Source organism: Cryptomeria japonica, chromosome 8, assembly GCF_030272615.1.
Source record: "Cryptomeria japonica chromosome 8, Sugi_1.0, whole genome shotgun sequence".
Classification (NCBI taxonomy): domain Eukaryota; kingdom Viridiplantae; phylum Streptophyta; class Pinopsida; order Cupressales; family Cupressaceae; genus Cryptomeria; species Cryptomeria japonica.
The window spans coordinates 239,451,404-239,462,170 of NC_081412.1; the positions used below are offsets into that span (position 1 = coordinate 239,451,404).

General features: G+C 37.4%; 1 pseudogene; it reads right to left on the reverse strand.

The window, feature by feature from the left end:
• Positions 1 to 3,992: 3,992 nt before the first annotated feature.
• Positions 3,993 to 10,413, reverse strand: LOC131033215 (uncharacterized; annotated as a pseudogene).
• Positions 10,414 to 10,767: the final 354 nt, after the last annotated feature.

Genomic DNA, 10,767 nt, shown 5'->3' on the forward strand with positions numbered 1-10,767 from the left:
TGACCCCGAACCGAACAAATTGCCTCCCGTACAGTACCCTCTTGCTCCCCCCGCACCTTCGGTCGTACCATCACCTTCAATCGTCTCCCTTCGGTTGTCATCTGAAATGGACAAGTTCTTTAGTAGGTCTCTGGTATTGTCGATCAAGTTTAGACTTCACCTTGTTTGTTCCACCCACTCTTCGCGACTTCTTACCCTACGGTGGTATCCTAGCAAACTGTAGAGTTCTCCTTTGGCACCCTTCATGACTCCTTCTAGGTTCCCTTTGGGCAACCCCACAACAGTGTAGAGAGTGTAATTCTCTACGTCTATCTCTACCTCCACAACCTCTGTGACACCTCCTGGGTTCCCTTCGAGCAACCCCTAGGTCGGTCATCCCTCAACAAGCTACCTTAGCCTACGCCTGCATTATATCTGTTGTTTGAGATTCAACGCTCTTTGTGCCACTTCCCATTCATCACTTTGTATCTTTTTATTTTTGTCCTTATTTAGTATATTGGGCATAAATCACTTCCATACATAGCAAACACACACCATGTACACAAACAAAAAAACTTTTATTATTTTCCCTTTAGACCACAATTTATGTCAACCTTGTGCCAGGATTATTACAAGGTTCAATTTCCCCTTCGCCTCTTTCCATCACGCTCTGCTTCCCAATGACGATTGTTTTCTTCGAACTATCGAAGGACCTGTTGGCATTGCTCCTCACGGGCAATCTCCTCCAAGCGGGTTCGTTATGCCAATGATGCCTGTGCATGCAACCGAGGGAGGTGGTTCATCAATTGATTTGTTGCAAGGCTAACTTCCAATGCAGTCCACACGACACTTGTTGGGACTTCATCCTCCGTGGCCTCTATTCGAACGTAGGTCTCGATAGCCGCCTGAAGCAAGATTGAAAATTCCCTCGTTGCAATATCTTCTCCATCGTAGAGCTCTGTTTGTGCGTCGTCGACCTCCGGGTTAATCTCTCCAACGAGTAGGCCCATCGTGTCTGTAGGCCATCCGCTCCTTCCTTTCCCGAATATGTCTAGGAAACGGCACCAAATGTTTACCCCGTGGGGTGTGTTAGTAATATTGCATATCAACAGTCAAATAATAAACATAGGATAGAATAGTAACCAGAAACTCAAAGCAATGCTTCCATTAATGCCAAAATGTCTAGTACAATAATCATTCTCTACATCAATGTATCCCACAACAAGTACAAGAGCATATATAAAGACACGATCAAGGGTTGTGGTTACCACTCATGGGGAACCATCCTGCAACAGACAACTACCCTCGACGACACTAACATACTTAACCAACGTAGCTTAACAAGTAGTACAAAGCCCATTTTACGAGCAACAGTATATTACTTTTGGTTTTACAAAAACTATTTACTATATTGCTTTCAGATTTCCAACCATCAACATTCCTCATGAGGATGCAATTTTGTAGACACTTTGCATTTAAATATAAGCTATCAGCATTCCTCATGAGGATGCAATTTTGTAGACACTTTGCATTTAAATATATCTAGAATTGGCTTGTTTCTTTTGTGTTGTCATTTATTGACTCATTGGATGCATCTTCTCATTAAATTTTGCAAAAAAAAATGCATTTTTTATTAAATTTAAGCGTGTTTTTAAGTTGTCGAGTTTTTGCCAAGTTCTCGCCGAGTTTTTTCCCTAGGGGCTTGGCAAGTTTTGCTGAGTGGCGAGTAGTTCAACTTTGGTTCAAAGCATGGACAAGTTTGTATACATTTAAGATGACATCAGTGTTAAATATTCTTCATTTAAAAATGTGTTGCTAATATATACAAAACTTCAGCTAAAAATTCAAATGGTTCAAGTGCAATGTATCAATCTATAATAGCATATCTGATTTTGAGCTTAGTGCAGTGCATCTTGATCTATAAATGTCTTAGAATTTATTTCACAAGCCTAGTGTTAATGGAAAGCTTCCTGTCAAACAAGCTCCATGCATAGGATTCTACAACCTGTTACGCCATCAAGGGATAGTTTCCAGAGATATGCAAGGATGCATGTGTGGGAAGGATAAAAATCAAGCATTGAAAGGGCAAAGAGCAGTGGGTTATGGTTAAGTTGCATAGCGAGGTAGGGTTTGAACCTCAACAATACCCTTGTTCTACATAAAGAAATGGAATCTTTGTGTTGTTAGTTTTCTATTAGCCTTTATAATCACAAGATCTTCATATTTTAAGCAATACACTTCAAATTCTTTTCAGAAGTTAAAATAGACAGATAGGGAGTTTCTTTGTTTAAAAGAAATACACAATAAGCATAAACAAAGACAGCAAAGCATTATGTATCTAGCATATGTATTGAAAGGGGGAAAAGCAAAAAAAAAAAAGTGATAAATCATCAAAAGAACAGTGCTTTTCAAGAATGCAGTCCTTTTGACAGTTCATGAAGCAGTCATTAATCACAGAGACAAAGCTCACAATAACAAAGATGGTACAACTATTTTTTGTAGCACATGGTCATCAAAAGGGCCCTACACATTGTATGCAAGTTTTTGAAGGCAACGTTCAGGTCTAGAAGCCAAGAGACAGAGAATACAAACAGTGAGTAATGCTTCTAAACACAGTAATAATGGTGATCAAAGAAAGTGAAACAATAATGACAGTTGCTGCACCATCATGACAGACCAAAGGTAGAGAGGATAGTCAAGCATAGCAAACTATACAAATGAGTGAATCACAGTGCCAAAATGCAGAGATTAAGGGCAGTGAAGACTGAAATCAAACAACAATAAAACAATGTATTTGAAGGAATGAGACACTTCTACAACCCAAAGAACTGTCAAGAAATGATAATTAATGAAAGTCTAGAGCAGTCATGAGGACAGCACATTGGAACTAAAAGGTCAATACACAGAGTTTCAAGAAAGTGAGATTCAATGAGAGATGGAACAATCAAAAGGGCAGAGTAGTCATGTTATTACAAATTTTGAATATCATACATGGAATGACAGTCTCAAAGGATAGTCTTGTTGAAAGCTAGATGATCCTTCAATCAGAAAGCCTCCATCAAATACAGTCAAAACCCTATGACATGAGTAGTGACAATGTTGTACAAAATAATGAAGCGTCCAGGTTTCAAGATACGGTGAATCACGAAAGAAGACAATCATTGGGACTGTAGCATAAGACGGTAAAAAGAAATGATCAAACCCTTGCAAGAGAGCAGAGGTCTATTATAGCTACAAGTGAAAAAAGAACAAATCATAAGCATAAGCACAAATGATAGTGATCAGGCCTAAAGAATGTAATGAAGCATTGAGATCAAGGAAATTTACAGTATGAAGACAATACAAAGAATAGTAATAACATTCACTGTTAAAGGGCACAATATAAGGACCATAGAATACAAGAAAGGAATCAGTAAAGAGCAGAAAAGCAGAATCAAGAGGCTTCATGCTTGAAAGTAGAGAACAGTAGCATGTCTAAGACATCATGATCAATTGTGCTGATCGTGATGTAAAGGACAGATCAAGGGAAGTCTTATCAGACACAATAGGTCTTAAGGTACACAACATGAGCATGATAGCCAATATACATGAGCATATGACAATCTTTGTCATAAAACATGGTTGCAGTCTAATGAAAGACAGTACCCTATTTTTGGAAGGCAATAAGGGAAAAATTCCTCATAACAGTCGTGCACAGGGTCATGAAAGGCATTCTAAGAACAACAATCCATAAAGTTTAGATGGCATTCTAATATTTTCCCTGCGAAATGTTTCTGAAACATTTGAGCAAATGGCTTGTTTTCTGGCTTAAGAAGCTTTGGATCTCCAAATCTGCAGAGCATAAAAACTCATTACAATTTAATCACTCTCTAGCATGACTATCAAGATAAATCCAAACTTATATGTGCAAATAAATCAATAGACTCTCATAAGAGACAAATATATAAAAAATATCTAGTAAAATTTTCAGAGATTACATTTTTAAACTATTCTCTTATGACAACAAACTCTGTAAAACAATTTCTACAATAAAGATTGTTAAAGGCTAGACAATAGATTCTAGTGTTGCTGATTTTCACTTTCTTAGTTCCCCTAATTACACTGATTATACATCTTAAAGAACATTTGAACAAGCACAATCTTTTACACAGTCTACAAATGTTAACTAACATTCTTAAGCTCGCCGTGTGTATAGTCAATTCATAATATGCAATGTCCACTTCTTTACTTTCCACCATTCCCAAGATTTGTGTTGTTCTGGATCAGTTGGTTGCCCTTCAGAAGGAACTGGTCTTTCCAACATAGCTAAAAACAGAACCATCCAAGCATTAAAGATGTTGGGATCAAAGAGTTGCTTGGGCACCTCTAATTGCATGGCCACATCACTACATATAAGTTCAACATCTAAAATTGCAGCAAGCAATAAAGTGCACAGTCAAAAATAAGTTAAGTTATTAAATGTACATTCTGAATGCAAAAGGATACATACATATATAGATGACCAAAATGTTTTACAAATAAGCTTGATAAGATCTGCTATCTCCAATCTAGGATTTCAAACTTGAACAAGGTGATTGAAAATGTTAAGTAGCGGAGGAAATGCATCATCAATGATAAGATAGACAGGAGTTCGCTCATCCTCAGACCTGAACCTTGATATACACACATCAAATAAATGACTCAAGTCACATGGAGACTAGTAGTTTAAATAGCAAGGAAATTCTTAGTTAAAGATTGACCTAAAGAAGAAGCCAGACACCCAAAAACAAATACTTACTCATACTTCCTTGAAAGAATTATACTTGTTGATCTTGCAAATTGTGTTTGACCCAAGGAAGAAGGCTAGGCCATTGCTCTGGATAATCTGCATTTATAATAGTTTTAAGGCATTCTGCAAATTGCGCTCTATACACACAAACAGGATATGCAAATCAGTTGTATCACAACCCTTAAAAATGACAAAATAAGATATTTGCATCTACAACTTGTAATGTTGATGAAAAAATAAATATAACACCAAAAGGAAATTAGCAGAAAGTCCAAAAAACTGTGTAAGCGTAATACAAATTAGAAAAACAAATCTTGTGATTCTGACATCACTCAAAACAAAATGTAGTAAAACATTAAAAAGAAAAGTAAATGTTTACAAAATAGGCATATCTATAAGCATAAGCAAATCTACAACCATAAACATTAATGGTGTTCTCCATTAATGTGTATGGTTGTAGATGCACGCCAGGACATTATTGTTTCAGATTCTGGAGATAACAGTATCCAAGTGTGGGATGTGTCCAAACTTTTTGTAGAGAGCATGATCGGTACTGGATTCTTTCTGCACATCCAGAAGTGAATCTTCTGGCAGCTAGTCATGACAGTGGGATGATTGTCTCCAAATTGGAGAGAGAGGCCTACCTATGTTTTCTTTGGGGGCTCGCTACTATATTTCAAGGACTATTATTTGCATACTTATGATTTTGCAACTCAAAAAGAAAATCCTTTAATACCAATTTTTAGACCTGGCTCCAGTGGCCTAAATCAAGGATCAAGATCTTTGTCACAGTCCAACAGAGAATATTGTTTTAATATGTTCAGATGTTGATGATGGTGAATATCAACTTTATGTTGTGCCAACGGATAGTCTTGGTAGAGATGATACAGTCAATAATTTCACAAAGAGAACAATCCTAGATGACAAAATTGTGGAGTTATGAGATTGATTGCCATCATGCAAAGTAATGAATGATTTATAAAGGCAGCAATGCTCAGATGACAGTGTGAACAGAGGTTAAAGAAGCATTGAAAAATATTTCTTTTGTGAAAGCCTAAGTAGTACAGTGTTGAAGAACAAGAGTAAGTCTTAGTTGGTTTTCACATCCCAAGAGTTCTAAAAAAACAAGGCATCTTAATATATGCCTATTGCACGGGTGACATATGTTAACAATAGACCAAGAGGGCAGTCATAAAGAGATGATAGTTCAGTCATCTAAATGACTATCATAAATGGAAGAGCATATATTAAGATGACAGTGTTATAACAAGAAAACAAATGGCAAGAACAGTCTACTATGGACAACCAAAATAAAAGGGCAACAATGTTGATAGAGCAGCAGCAGTAAGTCATTATAAAGCAGTGCAAGGCATAATGACAAATTATCACAAGAATAAAGGGCCTGTTAAGGGAAAGAAGACGTAGCTGTAGGGACAAAAGAAGAAAAGTATGTTAGAATGGATCGTTTAATGTAAAAGAAAAGACGATATGGTCAATAACAGTCCAAAAAAAATGAAAGTAATGATTGATTACTGAGGTCCATCAAGCTCATCACAATCATAAACTGTTTTTCAGAGATTGAACATGAGTATGAGAGATAAACGACAGTCGTTACTGATGTCAAAACTCATGGAAGATGTCAAGTGCTGAAAAAAATCAAAGTGGCCTGGGGAACTCATGACAATGTTGTTGACTACACAAGGACAGTCATGGTGAGATTCATCTAGGTAAGTAAAAGGCAATGGTGTCTATTGTTTGGAGGAACAAGGAATGGCAGTCGAATGCAAGAAATACATTAAGTGGAAAATCATCCTCAAAACAAAACATTGCTAGATGATGGGACTGTTCATTTTCTTAGCAAAGGAGCAAATCTGACAGCCATCAAATGAAGAATAACATAAATCTTTTCATTGTCTATTCAATGGCAAAAGTGTGTCAAAGTGCAGTTTGGTAGGATTTATCATGCTTTGAATGGCTTATATAAACATTGTCACTGTGACGGTTATGGAAGAAGGAGACAGTCATATGTCATGTCACACATGTTACAAGTGCGGTTGCCGTTGCACCAAAAGATTGACCTGTTAATGCCCGATACAACCACTAGACTTATAGAATCCACAAGAGGCAATTAAGCCATGTCACAAACCTGAACGCTACGCTGCACAGCACAAGGAGACCAAGGGCACACACCTTGCAACAATCCCCCCCGTGCAAGCGAGTGGTTTGAACCTGTGACCAAGCTCTAATACCACTTGTTGGAAACACGATTGCTGTTGCACCAAAAGATAGCCCTGTTAATGCCAGATACAACCACGTGACACATAGAATCCACGGGAGGCAATTAAGCCATGTCACAAATCCATCGCTTGCGCTGTACAACATAAGGAAACCAAGGGCGCATACCTTGCAACAACACAGTCACAATCGAGAAAAAATAAGCATGACAGTCATAAATGATGGACATAGTTGCAAGACAAAGAAATTCAAAAAATCACAGATACAAAGAAATTCAAATTAAACATAAATATGGGATATAAATGCACCAGGTTTATGAGGTGCCCAATTTTTGCCTATAAATTTCTTGAAGTGGATGCTTGCAACCTGGAGTACTGCCAAATCACAGTTGTCATCAACAATAATTTGTAGAAGACTGACAAGATGCTAAGTTGTGTGCTGATATAGTAACACAAACATAAGCATCATGAAAATTTTCTTGAATAACACGTAAAACATTAACAGCAAGAAAAGACATCTTACAACAAAGATGTTTACATATCATTCAAGCAAAAGAAGCCTAAAACCAAAACCCAAAATTATTTCATTATTCAATTCCAGAGCTGCTACTGAAATAAAGATGGAGAACAGCAAACAATACCCAAAACTAGAAAAATAGATTATGTAATTTACTTCATATTCAAAGCACGTTGTTAATGTAATCTAAAGTATCAAGTGCCACATGCGATCACTACAATAGTCCTTCCATCAAGCCCTTGATACCATATTTGAAACCCTAATTTTTCTGTATAATTTGTTTTTTCTATTGGCTGAAGGAAGCCCTGTGAAATATGTACAAGTTTATGCTCAGCCTTTACCAGCATCCTCCCTGCCTGTGCCAAAATGGGAGCTGTAGAGTAGGGCATGGACATCCATTAATGCGTAAAGGATAGACGAATTTTAGCAGATGTTGTAGTTGCAGCTACCCTGATATCCATGTACACAACAAAGTGGAAGCATTGATAAGGCACGTGAATTATTCACAAAATGCCTTAAAGAAATGTGACTTTATGGAATGTCATGATTGCGTGAAATGCACAAAATGGGTTTGGTGAAAAAGATCTAGAAACTTTCAAGCAAATCCCATTGGCAGGTGTAAAGCCAAATTCCACAACCTTTGCCAGCATCCTCTCTGCTTGTACCAAAATGAGAGCTGTAGAACAAGGTATGGACATCCATAAAAGCACAAAGGAAAGAGAAATATTGCCAGATTTTGTAGTTGCAACTGGACTGGTAGACGTGTATGCAAAATGTGGAAGCATTGACAAGGCAAGTGAACTGTTTCAAAGAATGCCTCAAAGAAATGTCGTCACAAGGAATACCATGATTGCAAGACACGCACAGAATAACTCTGTTGAAACATTCAAGCAAATACAATTGACAGCTGTGAAGTCAAATTCTACAACCTTTGCCGATATCCTTCGTGCCTATGCCAAAATGGGAGCTTTGGAATAGGGTATGGATATCCATAAAAGAAAACAAGGATAGAGAAATATTGTCAGATGTTGTAGTTGCATGCAGTATTTCTGTTGTAAGCTCACAACTGTTTCAAAGATTTATGAATATTTCAATGATTAGAATGGGCAGAATTCTGATGTAATTTCTGTTATACTTTATTTTATGATCAAGCTATTGTTGGAACATGTTTAGGCCTCTGCACAGTCTGATATGCTACTTATGTTAAGTCCATTGACTGAGATATAATGAATACTTCAGAATATTGATCTAAACTGGTTGGTCAATACATAAACCTTAGGGTGATTTGAGCATCAGCATGTCTACCTTTAACAGCAAATTGTATGATCAAAATATCCATGTGTTTACTTTATAATTGATTGGCTAACCTGAAAACCCTAGATCCAAGGAAGGGAACCACACATGGTACACGTTTTGATTGGCATGGCCAATCAAACTCCGCCTGAAGCATTAAACATTGGCTATATCCTTAGATATCAGCACCTGCCTTTCAAGGAAAGAAATCAGACCAAACATGGCTCACCTTTGTGTGGTTCAAGCTAATGAAAACTGTGCCAAAGCTCTTCAAAACATGTAAAATTGAAAGCATGGCAGCAAGCAAGGAAAACAGTCTTAAGCAGGTGCACAAATTGAATAGAAAAGCCACCCAAATTCAGTGCCAAACATGATAAAAAGGTAGCTTAAGCACTAGTGACCCACATCTAAGTGATAAATATGACTGAAACCTAAGTGAATTGCCATAAAAGTGGCAAATTGGTTATGAACTCTCATCCAGCATAAAGAGCAATCAGTCATTTAACACATCTTCAGTGGTAAAGCCGCCAGCAAACTCTGTGAAATCGTGACCAAATGACAAATGTCTTATAAAAAACCTGTACAGCAAAGCCAATAATTGACTCTGCCCAATCAGTAATAGAGTGGAAAAAGCCTAAGTGATTTCCACCATTCCTTTAAAGCAATAAAATAAAAAGACAAAATCATGCAAGGACTTACCACCTACATAAAAAGAAACTAATTTCCATGAGTTGTCGAGATGAATACCCAAACATCTGTTTGCATTATGTCTTCTTTGGTCTCTAATGCAAAAGCTTCAGAAAAAGAGAAACAAGAAAGATATGAGAGTTGTTACCCCTATAATTTCTCATGTTGGTTTCAACGATTTTATGTTGAACTAGCATGTTTTCAGCACTTGCTGTATAGTAAATGAGGGTGTTGCTTGTATCAAAGAGAACTAACAAAGTTAATTGAATTTGGCCACGCCCATGGTAACTCTTTCCCTCAGTGCAATGATAGAATGTGTAGGTCTCCTCACGGTAATCCAAATCTGAGCGTATTGCATTGATATAGCAGAACTCTGTACCAAAAAGACAAACACATAGTTTAGGACTAACCAAAGAAAGAATCTCTGGATGTAACCGAAATGGATCAACACTGCTCTAAAATGTACAACTTTCTTAGAATAGAATAGAGGAGCTCTAAAGGCCTCTGCATTTAACAACAATTAATTTGATAACCTTGAGTTAGGAACGCCAAATCAGCCAAAACTGCAGCCACTTCTCTCTTTGCTTTATCTGGTGATCATGTGCTTCCAAAAGCAGGGAAAGCATTGTATGCAATGCTTAATAAATCAAAATTATAAAAGCTCGTTCCTTAATCCACTAGAGTTGCAGAAAAAACAACAAATAACTGTACAATTAAAATATGATTTTAGTGTTAAACCATTTCGCTACAGTTGAATTTCTTCATATAATTGAGAGAGAAAAAAGAATTATGCTTACTACGCGTTCCACTGAATTCTGGACTCAGACCCTTCCGGATCATCGGGCAGTCTATGATACTGTGATGCATGGTTTCAGTGCCATGCTAACACAGTGTGAAATAGATGTGCTAGAGGAGTTGCTAGGTGACCTGCATCTCCTCTAGACTGTGTTCGCATGGCACTAAACCATGCACCACAGTATCATAATGTAGATGTACAGATCTTCATCTTCGTCGACGCCTTTTACACTTGAAAGTATAGATTTGTACCAATCTACGTGAGAACGGAATACTTCTGGCACAGGTTGTGAGTCTGCTGGAAAATAGAAGAATACCCTGTTCCTTTTTATGTGATCACAGGCCTCCAAAGAACTTCTGGGCGGGAAACGAATTTGAATTGGAAAGTTAACGGAAGTGTTTGAATGGGAACAGAGAATATCTCCCAATGGAAACATAAAACGAAAAGCCGGACAGATAGGGAGGGGCCATAGCAGCCACCTAAGCGGTCAAAG